This window comes from Calidris pugnax, unplaced genomic scaffold (assembly GCF_001431845.1).
Source record: "Calidris pugnax isolate Ruff unplaced genomic scaffold, ASM143184v1 scaffold111, whole genome shotgun sequence".
Lineage (NCBI taxonomy): Eukaryota > Metazoa > Chordata > Aves > Charadriiformes > Scolopacidae > Calidris > Calidris pugnax.
The window spans coordinates 5,946,948-5,964,115 of NW_015090872.1; the positions used below are offsets into that span (position 1 = coordinate 5,946,948).

Here is a 17,168-nt window from a genome sequence, read left to right on the forward strand (position 1 = left end):
TCTATTCATTCTGAAATGATGTCCAAGGACAAACATCTGCTTTCATTACAAGCTTCAAAAAAATTTTCTCTTTAAACTACCATCCACGACAATACAGGAGAAGCACATTTTCCCAAAATATCGCATAGGCCCAGTGTTCCTGTACCTTCTGAGGTATTTGTCTGCACTGCATTTCTCCCTCTCATGAGACTCCTGCAGTGTAACTGTAACTGGCTGCATTTCCTCCAGGGAATTTTTCAAGTTTGGATATTCCCATCAGCCCATCAGCTAAGTAGCTAGGGCCCACGAGTTCCTGCCTTGGCTGCTGACCATTTTTTTTTTTTTTTTTTTTTTTTTTTTTTTTTTTTTACGGAATCGCTTTGACTCAGATGGTGTGAGATGAATCATAACCCACTTTCTCATCTGAGATGTGCAAAAAAAAAAAAAAAAATTCCAGCTCTGCTGTCAGTGTCAGCATAATCAATACAGAGTGTTTCTCCGTGGTGCAAAGAGGTAGGGGAGGATAAAAAGAATGAAAAGCATCAAAAGTAGCCAAACTTTCCTGCTGCTTTTAGTGAGCTGCACTGTTTTCATGTCTGCAAATGCACCTTGTTGTTCATCATGTCATCTTGGACATGAACACAGTTTTCACGTCTCTGGCTACAACCCAAGGTCACAACTGGTGCTCAAAAGTCAGGAGACTGTCATTCCAAACTGGCAGCCAGATCACAAGAAGCCAGTCCTGGCAGACATTTGGGATGCTACCAGCAGCCGAGAGTAAACCTATTTTGACTTGTGAAACTTGCTGTTCAGATGTCACCTGCCTGGACTGTGCCAGTACTGATTTTGTCAGCTGATTAGGGGAGAGTGGCAAAGCACTGTGCCGGTCCCGTGGCCCTGCCTGAGCCAGCCCCATTGAGGGAAATGGAAAACTTCAATAGCAATAGGATCGCTGTGGGTGCAAACCGGAGACGAGAGACCACATCTGATACCTCATCGCCAGCTTTCATTCATGAACTTGTTCATTTGCATTTATTTTTTCTTCTTTTTTTTTTTCTTTTATGTCTACAAAGATGTAGAAATAGTTACCTCTTATAGTGTAAGCTAAGAGTGAGAGCTTAACCTGAAAATCTATGTTCACAGCACCAGGGTAAAAACAGGACAGCACAGGTAGGTGTATGGGTTCTAAGAGTTGACAAGATTAATCTCCACATTGAACACAGTGGTTTAGTAAAACTCCGAGGCAATAACAGACACCTTCCTGGAGAGTTTAGAGGTGTGGGTGCAACCATCTTCCAAGGCATAAGACACTGTCCACAGCTACAGACAGGCACCTGGATCTGGGATGTGAATGATTTTCTTTTGTAGATCCTTCCAAATTACTGTCCCGGCCACACTAAACTATTTGTTTAAAGCTGTGAATGAGGCTGTATTCAGTTAGCAGCAGTGTTCAGCTTTAATATACAATTTCCTCAGCAAATTCTGGTTCCAGACAGTATCTTGATTGGTTAATAACTTACTATCTACTAAGCGCGTGTTCCAATTCTGCCCATGCTGTCAGGAGCAGACTGGGGACATGATGTGCAGCATTTTATGTGAGGGTGGATTGGAAGTAGAGAAAGTTTTTGTGGGGGTTTTGGCTGGTTTTGTTGTCATTTAAAATTACACTCTAAAAAAACCCAGCTTTTAAAATGTCACTATTTCCTCATTATCTGCTTGCCCTCATAAGCAAGTGAATTCAGCTGCTGGCTTCCAAAAAACCTGCAGAAAGCCTGAAGTATTTTACCTTTACTTTTTTCTTGTGTTGATGAATGGCTGGGACACGACGATGCTGACTTTCCAGCTCTTTCTAACGCAGGGATTGTTTGTGATCACATGAGCTAAGGAATAGTGCCTGGCTGAGCTTTTCTGGAGGGAGACATTTGGAAGGGATGCTAATGTGGGTCATTTATGCTCTGCAGAAGACTGTCATGTGCAGCCTGCTCTTCTGGACAGGAAAGTCCTAGTGATCGTCATTGCCAATGTGGAGCTAATTCTGGTCATGTGTTCTTGTTGTCATCTCCACGAGCTGGGCAGCTGCTTCTCATTTCTGTCTCATGGCTGAAATTAGCGAGAATCCTAGTATGTATATATATGCACACGTATTTGTGTGCATATATATATAACGCAGGATGCTGGATTCTAATGGCACTTGCATCTTTCCCATTCTCCATCTCAACGTTTCACATCAACTCTGATCCAGCTTTCGATGCCTACATGGTCTTGAGAAGTAAAACTGTCTTCAGTGTTGGCAAATCCAACGTGTGTGTTTAGAGGAAGGAGGAAGGTGCAGAGGGAGGACCGGGCTGGGGAGGGTATGGCTACAATAAGAGTCAATGTTTGAGTGAGACATTTTTAAATAATTTATCTGAGTATGTCTAAAAACATTGGCTTCTTCTAAATATAAAATGGCACAGGCTTGTGTAATTCTATTAGGCTGCTACTGATGGCTGCAACCTACAACCATAACCTCTTATTCTTTACATACTCAATTTCCATGCAAGGCATCAAGAAGAGGAGGGAAGTGAAAAGGGGAGATTGCTTCTGGTCAGAATTGCTTCCAGTGTTTTTTCACAGGCATCATTCAGAAGGTGAAGAAAGTGGAGCATGTGCACTGCAGATGTGCACAGCTGGTGCATCGCCACCTCTATGGCATCCTCCTTCAGAAGGGCGTCTGAGGAGAGCCAGAAGGGCTGTGTCAGTTCTATGGCCAGCTCCTAGTGAAAGTCTGTGATAGCACCCTTCCAGTCTCTTTCTGCACTGCTGTGTCTATACCCAGTGAGGAATGGATACTGCTCTGTTTGCTCACACAGGGGAGAGACACATACTTTGAGGCCCTGAGGGCTTGGGCAAAAAACTGCACAGATAACACAAGTTTCAGGAGCCTCAGCAGGAGGGTCAGAGATGGGCATCTGAAAAGGGGTCATCCCCAAGCTTAGGGCAGAGGGACATTGCTGTTCTGGGGTTGCAAATCTGTGCCCTGAGCTAGCCCCGGTCATGCCGTGTTCGTGAGTTAAAGGGCTTTGTTCGTGAGGCCCATTGATCTAAGTGTGGCTTGGTCTTTCAAACAAAAACAATGCTTCATAGAAAGCCAATTAGTCTTGGGATCTTGGTGGTTTTCCTGTTATTTCTTCGCTCTTATTATAGCAGGGCATTGGGTGAGGAGCAGTAACTAGGCTGTTTCAGATCTGCCAGCTTCCTTGTGTTTTGTACAATGTAAGGTACAAAGTCTCGCTGCCTATTGCCCTTTGCGGAACAACTTTCATTTAGCAGGGAAGACAAGGCGGCTGACCTGTGGCCTTGAGTCTCTTGTAAATGACCAGAGTCCTGAGACTATGAATAACAGCTGTTAGGCAGTGAGTAGGAATGGTGTCCATCCAGCAAATGCCCGATTACAAGAGCTGTTCTGGCCTAGGAAAATTGCAGCTGTTCGGAAGAACAAGTAACATTTTACGGGATGGTGTTTTGGAGCATGGTCTAATCGTGACGCATAGTGGGTCACATCTCAATAGGTGTGTGTTTACTAGAAGATGCTTAGACTGACATCAGCTTGACTAGAGATCTGGCTGACTAAATATAGCCTAAGCTCTCAGGAGATCGGTGTGTGCAGTGGCTTCATGCTTGTGCTCTGGGGACAGAGGAGAACAAAACAATATGCAGCGGAAATAACACTATAAAATGAGATATTCATATTGTTTCCCCTGGGCAAGTGTTTTACTAATTTTGTGTTCCTCTTAGCTAGGAATGTCCCATGGTGACCCTTAGTACCTCAGACAGGGCTCATCTGCAAGAAAAGAAGTTCCTAAGTCTTTAGTCTTGATTTCCGAAATGCCGGTCTCTCTCTTGTTATGGAGAGGTTGCTTTGACTTTCTTGTGAAGCAGTATTGGAATTCAGACTTTTACCAGGTGTTCTAATGTTTGGACATGGATATGAAGCTTCACTCAAATGCTTCTGGAGCCATCTGGTCTGGAACATGGTCTGGAGACTTCCCAGAAGCTGCATCGCGCATGTTATTTCACAAGTCCTCATATGTGCAGAGCCTGCAAAGGACTTAGAGCAGTGCAAAACAATGAAAGGTATTTCCAAAATGTTTGAAGTCTCAAAAATTTGCATTGGGCCTCACATTGCTGCAATTCTCTGTTTTGAATGCTCACTTTTGCAAGTTGTAGCCTTTCACTGGGACAAAAATCTCCCACATGGTTTCCTATGCTGGGGTGTGAATAACAGCTTCCCCAATCTACCCATCACATCTGACTTTGTCAACACAACAGAGTTGCATCATTTCAGGTGCAAATGGAAACCAACTGACTTAAACCAGCATTGGCTTTCTGGGATTGGTCATATAAATTCAAAAGTACCTCAAGTTGACAAGGTTTACATCAGTTAAAATCAGGTTTAGGATAAACTGAAATGAGTATCTCTACATGTACCTCAGATCTAAATTTGGAGGTCTAGTGGATTTCAAATGATTCTGTTATCACATGTAAACAAGTCCATCAGTTTTTTCTACTGTCATACCAAAGTGCTTAATGAGGATTAAATATACTTACTGTCTTCTCAGTGAACTCCCATGTATGTAGGAAACCAGTAAAGAGCGCCCTGAAAGTTCAGAACAAAATGATTTGCCAACTTTCTTCATATGGAAGTTGCCGTCATTGGTTCGGGATGTTCAGGAAGTTTTTCAACATCGAGCTTTTGGCAAACACTTGTAATCCCCGCTGTTGATAGCCTTTTCTAACGCTCGCTCAAGGACATTGGACTGGCAGGACTCATCATGACCTCTGGATATCGGATCGGTCCTTTCTGATTGGTTCCGCCCTGTCACGAGGAGGGAAAGCTTTTGGGGTTTCAGTTTCCATCAGTGCAAAATTCTCAGGTCAAGAATTGTGTGAATAATTCAGGAGACAGGGATTGGTGCCCTTCGCGCGGAAGCCAATTTAGAAAGAACTTTCCATCTTTGAAATGTGATGAGTAATACTTTGAGCGCGCCTTTGTAGATGCTCATCAACATCAGAGCCTCCTCATGGAGGACTACAGGTTAAATGTCAGGACAAGCTGTATCATGATAAATATGGATCAGAACCCACATTTCCTATGTCTTCTACTGTTTGTTAGTCAACAGGCCCTAGAGTCTAAACCACCACCTCAAACAGAGCAGTCTTAGGGCCACCAAAGAGCTTGGTTTAATTATGTGAGGGGTTTTTTTTAACTTACTATTTTTTAAGCCTTGCTAATTATGAATCAAAAGCTGTAGGATGTGTGAGAGTGACACATGCAATTGTGCAGATGGGTTTTCCACATACTTTCTTTAAATATAATAATAATTTTTATAAATATATATCTCATGTTTTATATTAATTCACTTCTAATTGAAACCAAGCAAGAAAACTTTTGTCTCCTTTTCCACCAAGCTCTGAGAATGTGACAATCAGGTGAGAATAATGATCTATGGATACCTGATACCATACTGCTCCATCATGGACACCAGATATGCAGCATGTGCCACAGGGTGGTGACTTTGGAAATAGCTTGAGAGTTATCAGTACTACTTTCCATCTACCTCAGCCAGTAAAAGCAGGTCCCATGACCCAAAGGATGAGCAGAATTGAGTATAATTCATATGATGTCACCAACATAACATCAAATGTTATTTTAAAAGGACTTTTGCTCTCAATACCAATGTCACATTTTAAGGTTATGACATGTCTGGTTGTCCTGAGAAGAAACAAATGTTGCGCGTCCCCTCCAGAATGGGAGTGCCTCTCTATCCCAGGTTGTAAAGCTCCTGTTACTTGTCCAAGAGTGTAAACAAACATTGGACCTTGCACCTGGTTGGAAAGGTCCCAGATTTTGGGGCAAAGAAGGAAAGCTCTGTCCAGTAGGTTGCTTTAATGAGAAAAAACAAGAGTTAGTTGATTCCAGCTGCTGAGAAATTTGGAGTGATGGAATTCAGCGCAAGGGACGGCGGATGGTTGGTGTACAGGTGAGGCGGTTTCCAGCGCCTGATGGATGTGATTTATGGCAGGGCTGCTGTCGACATGCAGACAGCGCATGTTTCAAAACAGCAAGGAAGCTTTGGGCTGGTGCCGGATTGTGAAAGGCAGGGTTTTCAAAAGACCTTAAACAAATGAGGTGCTGGCTGAAATTTGGTGGGACATCTTCTAATGCAGTCAGACACCTTTGAAAACCCCAGGCATCAAAGCTGTTGGGGATATGAGAGCTGCCATTTGTTCAGGACTCTACTCTTTGTGGGATCCAGCCTTTCTCTACCTTTCTTTTTTCTTTTTTTCACTTTTGGCAGGGGAAAGACAGGTTCCCTCCCTGTTTCTTGTTTTTTGTCAGACGTTTTTCCCCAGACAGGCATGCAAGAGGTGTGCCAGGCTGGTAGACCAGAGCCATTGGCACAGGAAGCATCTCTGACTCAAAACTTTGCCATTACTCAGGCGTTTTCACCTTCTCCACTGAACAGAGCCTTTGGTAAAAATCTCTTCATGCCACCACCCTCCTAGTGATGCAGCGAGGCAGAGACAAGCTGCCGAATACCGGCTGGAGCACAGCCAGGCTATGGAAGAGTGAATTGAGTCATTCATGCCCAGCAACGGATGTGATTTTTGGCTGGGCTTGAGTCTGGTGAACATACTGATGGCGCCTGTCCTGGGGTTATGAAATGGGTTGGCTGGGCAGGGGGACAGAAGTGGTTTGAAGTGCCCTTGTGCAACATGGAAGCAGTTGGAGGTGAAGGTCTTTGGGAAAGGGGACATTGTTTGCTCTGTCTCTGTTCAGCACCTAACACCGCAGGGCCTCGACCCATCGCTTGGGGCTCCTTTTGTGCTGCAAACCCAACTGTAGTCCTTTGGGAACACAGTAAAAGGCAGCTAAATTTTTGACCTAGACAAAAAGGCTGCAATCTATATCGGTGTGAGTCTTAGCTGGTCCTTTCTGACTGCACCCTCGGTTCAGCTCTTAGGAAAGTGAGTGCTAAGGAGAATTTGATCTACATTTAAGGCATGCTTGCACTGAGCAGCACCATGAGCCTGTGGGCAACCAGGCACTGGTCCTCCCCACCTGGAGGAGTGGGTGGGAGAAGATGCATGAACCGTTGCATAACGAACACCAGGCATCTGAAGAAAAGACCAGCTTGTCTGGTCTCCAGATCTGCTCTCTTTTGCAGCCACCTCTTATGTATAGGGTTGGGTGCAGCAGCCCCTGAAACTACCCTCCACTGCTCTACCAGCAAGTCTGATCTCCGGAGTCAGTGGGCGAGCAGGCTGGGACAGCACGGTCGGAGAGACACCTGCCAGGGGACCCAGACGGGCCTGGGAGAGCTACCACCCCATAGCTGCTGGCTGGGGCTTCTGCCACTGACCCTCCCAGTGTTCCTTTGTGGCTTTCCAAAAGACAATCCTGAAATCTGGTGCAGCATTACAGAGCGAGCCCAGCAGGCCAGGAGATCACCCAGGAAATCCCACCCTGGCCATTGCCCCGATGAGGGTGGGAGGAAGAGTTAATTCTGCCTCATATTCTGGCTTCCTTTCCCAGCAGGAGGTTCAGACAAGCGTGGTTGCTCACCTTGTGTGCTGTCATATATTTGGCACTTCCACTGGCCAGGCGTTATCATGCAATGTGGCTTTGCAAGTGTAAGTGCAAAGGGGCCTGGCTCAGTGTTTGTTGCTGTTGGGATCAGCAGAACTGCCAAAAATTTGTCTGATACACAGCTCTGTTCCATGGGTGCTATGTAATGGTAAGGTCTTACTGAAAAATAAGATTTCAGCATTAGTGATGTTTTCCAAGGAGAAAAGCCATCTTTGTTTTAAAAACTCTCATTTTCCTATGAAAGTAAAATAAAAGAAGAGCTTTCTCAGCTTTTGAAAGTATGGGAAAGCCCCACTTTCTCACAGCCTTTGCAAATTTTGCCCCATTTTTATTTTGGAAAAAAAGTAAGGAGTTTTTTGTGTTTCTTGCTTTTTTAACTTCCTATATATGATCAGTTTCCCCTGAAGTTTTTGGGCAAACCAGTGCTTTGAAAGTCTTTCCCCCAAACACGAACATCTTTTTAATTAAAAAAAAAAAGAATGAAATGACACTTGCTTCCTTCTAACTCTACACTTGCAACTTAAAACTACTTTTCTTTATCGTATAATGCCTAGCATTAAACCCAGACTGTGAGGAGTAGTGAAAAGCAGCAGGTAGCAAGGAGTGTGCCTGGGAAGCAACATGGGACATAGCACCCTGTCTGGGGTGTTGGAAAGCTGGAGGGAGTCAGGGGCTGGAAGAAGAATTGCTGTTTCTTCCAGAAAAAATGTCCCAGTGCCCCAGCTGAGAGTGCCTGGCAAAGCCACGCCAACAACTCCCTCCTCTGTTTCCAGAGCTGGGGCTCTTCAGTGAATACACAACTGTAGTCTCTGTCATCTGGTAACTTTCATCACCACTAAAGAAAACATTTATAAAGGAAATACAGTACATTTTACTCTCTCCCTTGCATTTCCTTGATCGATCGGCAAAAGGAGGAATGTTTCCTCTCTCACACTCTTTTTTTCACCCCCTTTCTTTTGTCTCCAGATGTTACTGAGGCTCTATTTCAACCCCTTTGCACATGGTAAAACATGTGCCAAAAAGTTGACACAATGTAACAAAAAAAACCCAAAAACAACAACAAAAAAAAGCAGAGCTTGCTGCAAAAAAAAGTATCTGGGACCTTAAATATTGTAGAGCATCACTGACCCCCACTGGGCTGGGACACTCACTGCAGATCACCCAAATTGGGGGACTCATACCTTGTCAATGTGTTGGGGACACGGTCAGATCAATATTTGCCTACACTGCAAGGCCTTCGCTGGGGAGGGAGATTGGTCAAACACTGGAACAGACTTCCTAGAGTGGTGGTCGATGCCCCAAGCCAGTCAGTGTTGAAGATGCATTGGGACAATGCACTTAACAACGCACTTTAACTTTTGGTCAGGCCTGAATTGATCAGGTGTTTGGACTAGATGATTGTTGTTGGTCCCTTCCAACTGAAATATTCTATTCTACTCTGTCATGTTCTATACTTTGCTCTAGGGTTCACACAGATCCATACTTTAAAAGCTTCCCATACAACTGATGCAGACTGAGTCAAGTCCATGTGTGTTCTTTATGTCCATCATGAGCAGAGTAAAAAGGCATTGGCTTAGATTACTGCAAGGGACATTGGATGGAAAGAAAGGCTTGCTAGTGGTAAGGGTAGGTACTCATTGAAATTTTTTGCCCAAGTTGGTGAAATCTCTGTTGTTGGAGGTTCTTAGGAACAGGTTAAACAAGTATCTGTCAAGAAGATGTAGAAAGAGTTGATCCCGCCTTCAAGGCAGTAAGAAAGTTTCCATGTCCTCTCAAGATCCTGTTCAACTTGATTTTTTATAGCTTTATGAGAAAATCAGGAGTGCTTCTCTCTGAACTGCTTCTCTCTTTGTTTTGTGGTAGTGATACATTGTGGTTGCAGTAATTTAGGAAGGTACTTCCACTGCTTTGGTAAGCACTTGTAACTGCTTTATATCAGAGACAAGCTAAATTGTCTCGTGTCCCAGGGAGTTGAGAGGGTGATGTAGATGTGTAAGGGACAGGGACCATCATCACAAAGATGTTGAAACATTTTCTTCCTCCCTCATTAAAGAGAGGACAGTAGCAGGGGCACAAAACACTTTGTGCTCGGTTGACACATGGCTCAGCCAGGCTGTCAGAGAGTGACACCCAGAGCATGTTCCTCCTGCCAGAGAGGGGATTCCAGCAGGACAGGCACTAGGGGCCCCCTCTGAAACGGAGGAATGTTCCTGCTGCAAGCCTTTTCGGAGATGGCCTTGTGGTTAAAGAGCCTAGACTGGTATTAAGAAGATGCAGTTTTAAATCCTGGCTCATCACAAACTCCTTGTGTGACCCTCAGCAAGTTATTTTACCTTTGTGGGTCTCAAGTTCCCCGTGCATGTTGGGTGTCCTAACAGTCCTCTACCTTCCTGGGGTGTTGGAAAGATTCACCATGAGGGCTGGTGACTGGCTCGGATAGTAACCTTGTGGTGAGGAGCATAGAGAAGTGTTTGAAAAGGTACAGTAAAGCGTTTGCAGTGTGAGCCTGCTCAGTTGCAGTGCATTTGCCGTGTGGAGTGGAATGAGACCTCCAGGGCATACTGGGAATGTGTCAGGTTTGCAGCCAAGCAACGTGAGAATATAAAGTTGTATTGTGGTTGGAGGAAAGGGATGAAAACAACAGGAGAGCACGGCTACTGCTGGATAAGCACAGTACAAATGACAAGGAGGTCACTGCAGGGACCTGTACATCTGGAGTGCAAGTGCAACATAGTTAAAGCAGAATAACCAGGACACAGTAATTAAATCACGGCCTTGGATTTAATTTATGAAGTGTTACAGGCACACGTTGCAGCATGAAGCTCTGTTTACTGTGAAAGATTGTATTTTCTGATGTCTGCTGAGGAAGAGGGAATTAAGATTGATCTGTCTCGTGTCCAAAGGCTGTGTAAGACAACTGATGCATACAGCCTGCTACTGTCAAATGGTGAAACTTCAAGCTTGGATCCTGGCACAATAAACCATTGCCAAGGGCTTCCCACTCAATGAGACGTCTGAGTTCAAAAGCAAAAAAAAAAAAAGGTAGTAGGGAAGGCAAGAATGAGATGTGAAAAATACCATTGTTTCCTACAAAATGCACAAACTAACTTTGGGTTTCCCTTCATTCTTTTACTGTTTTGCCCTGAGTGCCAAAGAGTTGGAATAACTCCGAGGCAGATACCCTCTCTTGTGGATCAGAGATTCCTAGTTTATTTCTTTTGGATAAATCAAGGAACCCAGGACCCATTGGGTGCTTATGAGTTGCAGGATAGCTACCATTGAGGCTTAACTCAATGAGGGTGTACTGTCAGTTAAGGTCTGCTCTTACACTGGTATCCTAATAGATTAACATCTGCTCCTGTATCCCTTTAAAATGGAATAATTGTGACTGTCTGACATAGGTGCCCTGAGGAATCCCACGTGCCTGGGAAATGCTTGAAAACCCTTGGATAAAAGTCACTAGGAAAGAGGAGGGAGAGAGGGGAAAATCTTGTTACATTGTTGACTTATGGTCAACGTTGTCCTCGAAATGCTGTTTTGTCATCAATATTTCTTCATTAGGAATAATGATTTTTCCACATTTACTGCCAGCTGATTCAAAGCTGTCCAAAAGCAGAATGTGTCATGAATCTCTAAAATGCATTCGCTGGCGAACTCTAAACAGAGATGATTAGAAAAATAATGCAGCGGAAATACTGGGTGTCTTGAGGCTGCCAGGGGAACTTTTAGCGAGATATTTTGTTCAATGTATTTACATATTTTAAAAATGTTCCTAGTACACTTTTGTAAAGGCAGTATGCTGTATTTCTTTAGTTCTTTCTTGCATAGCGTATCAGGGCTGCAGTGAGAGCCGGGGAATACACTTAGCTGATCAAGGGAAATTGTGTAATTGATAGGCACTGAGGATATGACCTTGTGGTATATTCCCACAGTACTGTTAAGTGGGAAACAGTTTTTTCCATCATGCAGAAGTTTTTGAGATATCAACGTTTTTTTCCCCCACATTTCAGCAAATGCAGAACCTTCCTACTTTGATGCTTTTATCAGAAAATTATCCCCTATCTCCCGTCTGCATAGAATGCATGCTTTGAATTCATGAATTTAAGCCTTTTGTAAGAAGAAGGTTTGCACATTTTCTCTCTGCTTTCTTTACTCTTAGTATCTCTAGTTATTGCCTGAATTGTGTGTGTTTGGCACGGTACATCACATAGCGAGAGACATTCACTGTCCCAACAGCTTAGTCTCTAAGTAGGAATGACAGACAAATAATGCTGTAGCCTAAAACAATCTTGTTTGTACCTCCTTGGATATACAAACAGGAGACTCTCAAGCTAGCTGGATGGAGTTACGTTGCTTCTGTATTTGGCTGCAGTGTGATTGCTATCGGAATATTATGCCATAAGTATTAGTATGGCATGTACCTATTCCATCATCCATCTTCAGTGGTGGATGTTTGTCTGATTGGCTCACGTTCTCAATCTGACATTTAGAAGTGACTCATGTCCCAGATAAGATTGGAAACCCTGTATCTAATTCCTCATCTCCAGATCACGCCCAGACTCTGGCCAAATCTTAAGAATCTTGCTGAGTAACAGCTCAGATTATGGCCTTCCCTATTCATCTTCACAGATAAACCCTGCATCCAAGTTCTAGTGACCTTGAATCTCTGCAACATCCTTTTCTAAAACTGCAGTTTCTCCCTATTCATGCTCAACTAGAATGCAGCTACAGAAATGTCTCTCTAGCTTGTAACTTAGGCGAGATCATTCCTGCCTCTCGATCTCTCCTCTGATTTCATTTCTGCATCATCTCAAACAGAAGCGTCTTGTCTTTACTTGCATGGCCCGTAATGACCTGTTCCCACCCAGTGACATATCAACTCATCCTTCCCGTCTGCAGGTGTCTACGTTCAATCTTCAAGCACTTACGTTCCCTTTTGTGCTGTCTTTGTCCTTTCCTCAGAAGTGTCCAATTAAACTTCCCTCAAACTCCCTCCAGATCCTCTTTCAAATTCTTCCTTAACCTCTTCCTTTGCTGGGCTGTCTGCAGACTCCTTGTCAATAGTAAAACATTTAGAGTGCTGAGACCACATTTTTCCTTGCTGATGGCTTTTGTCTGATTGCTTCTTTGTATTTCCTATCTATACTCAGTTGTTCTTGCTTGTATTAGATTGTAAACTCCTGCAGTCAGGCCCTTCTTTGTATTCTGTGTTTGTCCAATACCCAGCACAAAAGGGGCTGTTCCACAATCTGAGCAGTCAGGAGCTGTGGTAGTATATGTAAAAACCGTGTAAGAATAGCAATAAAATAATGAGAAGTTAGAACATGGCATTATGTCCAATATGAGTTCCTCTCCTCGCTTCCCCCTCTTCATCAGATTTGCAGTATTTCAAATTTTTTATACAACAGAAGACAGTAAATGAGGATGTTTCAGAGTAGAGTAGCTGATGTTTCCTTTCAGCTGCTGAAGTGTTTCCCTGTGATCCACTCAGAAGTGATGGCATTTCCATCAGTTTCAGCAGGGAAGCCTCTGTGGGCACCTCTCCATGTCCCCCCCAAGGTAAGACCAACATGTGACAGCAAGCTCAGCTGAAGGAAGGTCATGGCCAAGGTTATGAACCCTCTTTCATGCAAAAATAGAGGACTCCAGTCTCCCAGGCTTGCTGCCAACATGTTACCTTCTAGTTTTGCTGAAATGATCTTGAAAAAGGACCTAAAAAGGGCTGAAGGGGCAAAAGAATGTTGAAATGACATAGTTTCATCTTCATGCAGTTCAGTACTAATTTTGTCCTTTGTCTTTAAGCTGCCTTTTAAGTGCTGTTTGTCTCTGTGGGAAGCAAATGGGTCACGTTGTTCTATGTTTCTACTGTAATACGCTGCCTGCTATTTTTCTCTGAGATTATTTGTGTAATCTTTTTTGTGCAATCTGTTTGTTCTTGAGTCTTGCAAGCTTTGCCTTTGCTACTTCTTTCCCAATAGGCAGTGCAACTTGTTCTGTGTTCACTCATGGGTATTCTGCACACAGCGGACTGGGTTATTTCAACCAGTGTGAAAATATTAAAATGGGGAACATGTGTGGGCACTTAATTGTGGTGAGTCCGACCACAAATACCTTCACTGTTGGTAATTGGCACACAGGAAAAGCAGACCTTTGTTTTGTTTTTATCAGACATAATGATAGATACATTGTTTTTAGTGGGGGTTTTCTGGTTTTCTAAGGAAATGAGGCTTGTGCAATCGCACCGCCTGTGTGCGTGTGCCTGTCTGTTTGTCAGTTCCTCCCTCACCAATAACACTTGAAACTAATAGCCATTTTCAACTAAATTTGTGCAAGGCGCAGGAGTCAGGGGAGGCAGCTGGGTTTTACACAAGTCTTGTGAGGTCCCAGATTGCACCAAAGTCTGCAAAAGGTGCAGCTTCTAATGGCTGCGAGCCAGATCAGTCGTGTATTTGCCCGCATGCCTTTACATGGATCCAGCCACCTAACTGTAAGCTCCCAAATTGGAATATTTTGGCTTACTTGCTTTTACCCTTCGGGCGAGTGAGTCAGTTGGGGGTGGTGCTAGGCACAGGGCTTGTGTTTTGATTCTGACTGGAGTGGCCATGTCTTATGAAAAACATGGTTTGCTCCAGGCCACAGTGTTACGATTTGCATATAAACTTATGAAAAAGGAAGCTTTCTTTGAGCTTTCCAGTGTGAGAGTTTACAGGAGCATTTCTGTCTGTGTACATAATAACAGAAGCTGGACTTCTCATAAATGTAGATGGGTTAAGTCTGTTGCTGCCTGAATGAGAATCTTCTGTGGAAAAACCCAGAAAGAGGAAGGAAAGCCTAAGGAAATACCAACTTGAAGGGGAGAAGTTGGCCAAGACTTATGTTGTGCTGCTCTTTGGTTTATACCTGGCCACCAGCAATGTAGTTGGGGAATGCCTCAGAGCCGTGCAGGAATGTAGCCTCAGGGCACCTTTCGAGACAGAGAAGATGTCTTTATGCCCAAAGGCAGGACAGAGGTACAAAGGCACCAAGTGATCTGCCAGAGATTACAGGAGTATGTATTTGAGTTAGGGAACAGACCCAGGTCTCCTGACACAAGAAGTACAGCCAGAAGTATGGTCTCCAGAAAATGGGGAGATGCCTTGGTCAAAGAGGAAGATAAATGTTGAAGTATACAAGAGCTGGCTAAATTATGAATGTGAGAAGAGGAAGAGGGGGAGAAAAGATTCCCACATGTTCTACTCAGATGTTAACAAAGAAAGCTGAGAAGTGTTTGCATAGACACTACATTATTCCATGTCCAAATGCCTCATAAAAATAATACCGGATGATCACAGAATGGCACACCAGGGAAAATAAATTCTTCAGCGGAATATTCCCTCTGGAAAAACACTGTGTAAAGTAATACACTAATGGCTTTCAATTTCATGTTTTATATATAGAGATATTAACTGCTCCCCAGACGTCTCTTCATATTACAGCCCAGCTACACGAGTAGTTTGGAGAAGGCCCCAGCGCACGATTGAGCTTGTCCACACACAGGACCAAGCAGTGCTCTCCTGTTGTATGTGCATCTCCTGTGGTATATGCAGTAGGTTTCTTCTGCCTCCTTCCCAGAGCACTACTCCTCCTGTGGTTATCTCCAGTAGGATCTTTTTTTTCTTCTTCTTCCTCGTCCTCATGGTTTTTTCCATTCTTCCCCCGCACTCTGTAGCTTCACCACCATGCTGGGAACCCTGCATTCCTTCTCTGCTCGTAAAAAAAGGAGTCCTCACAAGAAGCATTACAGTGGAGTGATTAAAGCACAACACTGTGAATCAAAATGCTAATAACAAATGCTAAAGGAAGTTAAGTATAAAAACAACATTATTAATTCCAATTTGGGGAGTTTCCAGGCTTGTCTGGATTTATCTGGTGACTTCTCTCTCCACATTGCTCAGACTGGGAGCTGTTTGAGGCAGGAACTGTCTGTCCTGTATAATGCCAACTACGGTTATGCTGTTGTAGCAAATTGGAATGATCTGGGTTCTTTTCCAAGCTTTCCTAATATATCTCAAATGTGTATATATATCATCCTGCTGCATCCTGAGAGATCCAAAAGTAGCTTACATGTTTTGTTCGCTGGATGTAGCCTGTTGGAGTGTGAGTGCAGGGACATTGTTATTCCACTACGCAAGGACAGCAGCCCTTCTGTTGGGATGATGAGGCATGTCCAAGTCCTTTTAGGAAGTTTTGCAGTATTTGTTTGAAAAGGGCAATAAACACAGACCGCGGTAGGAGAGAACATCATACTGTTGCTGGATTACTTATTATTAGGGACATTTTATTTGTATATGCCTTTATGAGTAATTTTATTTTGGATTCAGTCTGCCTTCCTGTTGCACCTCAGCTCTTGTTTCCCTTTCCCTCCTTCCCACCCTCAGCGACCACACCACTCCATCCCTAGAACCTTGAAGAAGTGCAGAGTTCCAAGACTGGGGACACCATAATTATTCTCAAACTGGAGAATACCATTTTGAGTGGGACAAAGCCCCAGACCATAGTTGCTCTATTGCCTTCGGTGAGGTTCTCCTGTGTAGGGTGGCTGAGGTTATCCTAAATACCTTCCATGACTCTGTGCATGAATTATTTTCAACAGTGATTGCTGGGTAAGGACATCAGACCTGCATGGGCTATCTCCATGTTCTAGAATTCAAATGGCAGAGGAAAATTGCAAAGGCGTTCCTTCCACCCACCCTCTTCCGTCATCTCTGCACCACAGTCTTCCCTAGGAAAATGTCTTTCCCATGATCTGAGAAACCTTCTTTCTTAGAAGAAAGAAGAAACCACCCTTTTATTTGTGTGTGGCATTAGGGGCCTTTTTCAGAAACAGATAGAGCTCTTACAGCTTGTCTTTACTTAGAGTCCTTACTAGCAGCTTCTGATATACCTTTCTTGAAGCAGGTAAAATTAAAGTATCCACACATCAGTTTCTCGAAGAATAGTTTCTGTGCTTTAAATAAACATAATATCTTAATCCGTATTAATCTTCAAACAGAAAAGAAGTCATTTTTCCATGTAAGAGATGATATTGTGCTCTTTGTAATCACTCAGTCTTTAGCTACTACTTTTTACTTAAATTATCAACTAGCTCAGCATCAGCACATTAGCAAGAGCAGGAGGATTGATACTGCTATACTAGCAAAAGCGTAAAAAGTGAAATCCTTTTGCCAGTATAATTGGCTCCATTGAGGGAATTGGTTTAAGCTGTACAAGCGAAAAACTACTAAATGGTGACAACTGTGCTGCCACCAGGCAGCTTTACGAGGCATCCTACCACAGAATCCTTTCATGTGGAGGCAAGGCTTTAGGCACAGGTTTATCCCATCTAACTGAGGAGCTGAAGACGACTATATAGCTGGGTTAGACGACAGCTGAATGGTTTCCATCTGGGACTCAGACTCCTCACCGTGATCTCTGGCTAGCAGCAGTGGGACTGGTATCAGTGCAGTCTTTGGAGCCAGTTTCAAGCCTCTCTAGATCTTTTCATATGGGCCAGCACTTGAGTGCCTTCTGGTGGCAC

General features: G+C 43.7%; 1 protein-coding gene across 2 annotated transcripts in view; it reads left to right on the plus strand.

Annotated features, from left to right (window-relative positions):
• Positions 1–17,168, plus strand: part of LPP (LIM domain containing preferred translocation partner in lipoma) — a 316,293-nt gene that overhangs the window by 252,121 nt on the left and 47,004 nt on the right. The gene's annotated exons all lie outside the window — the stretch shown is intronic.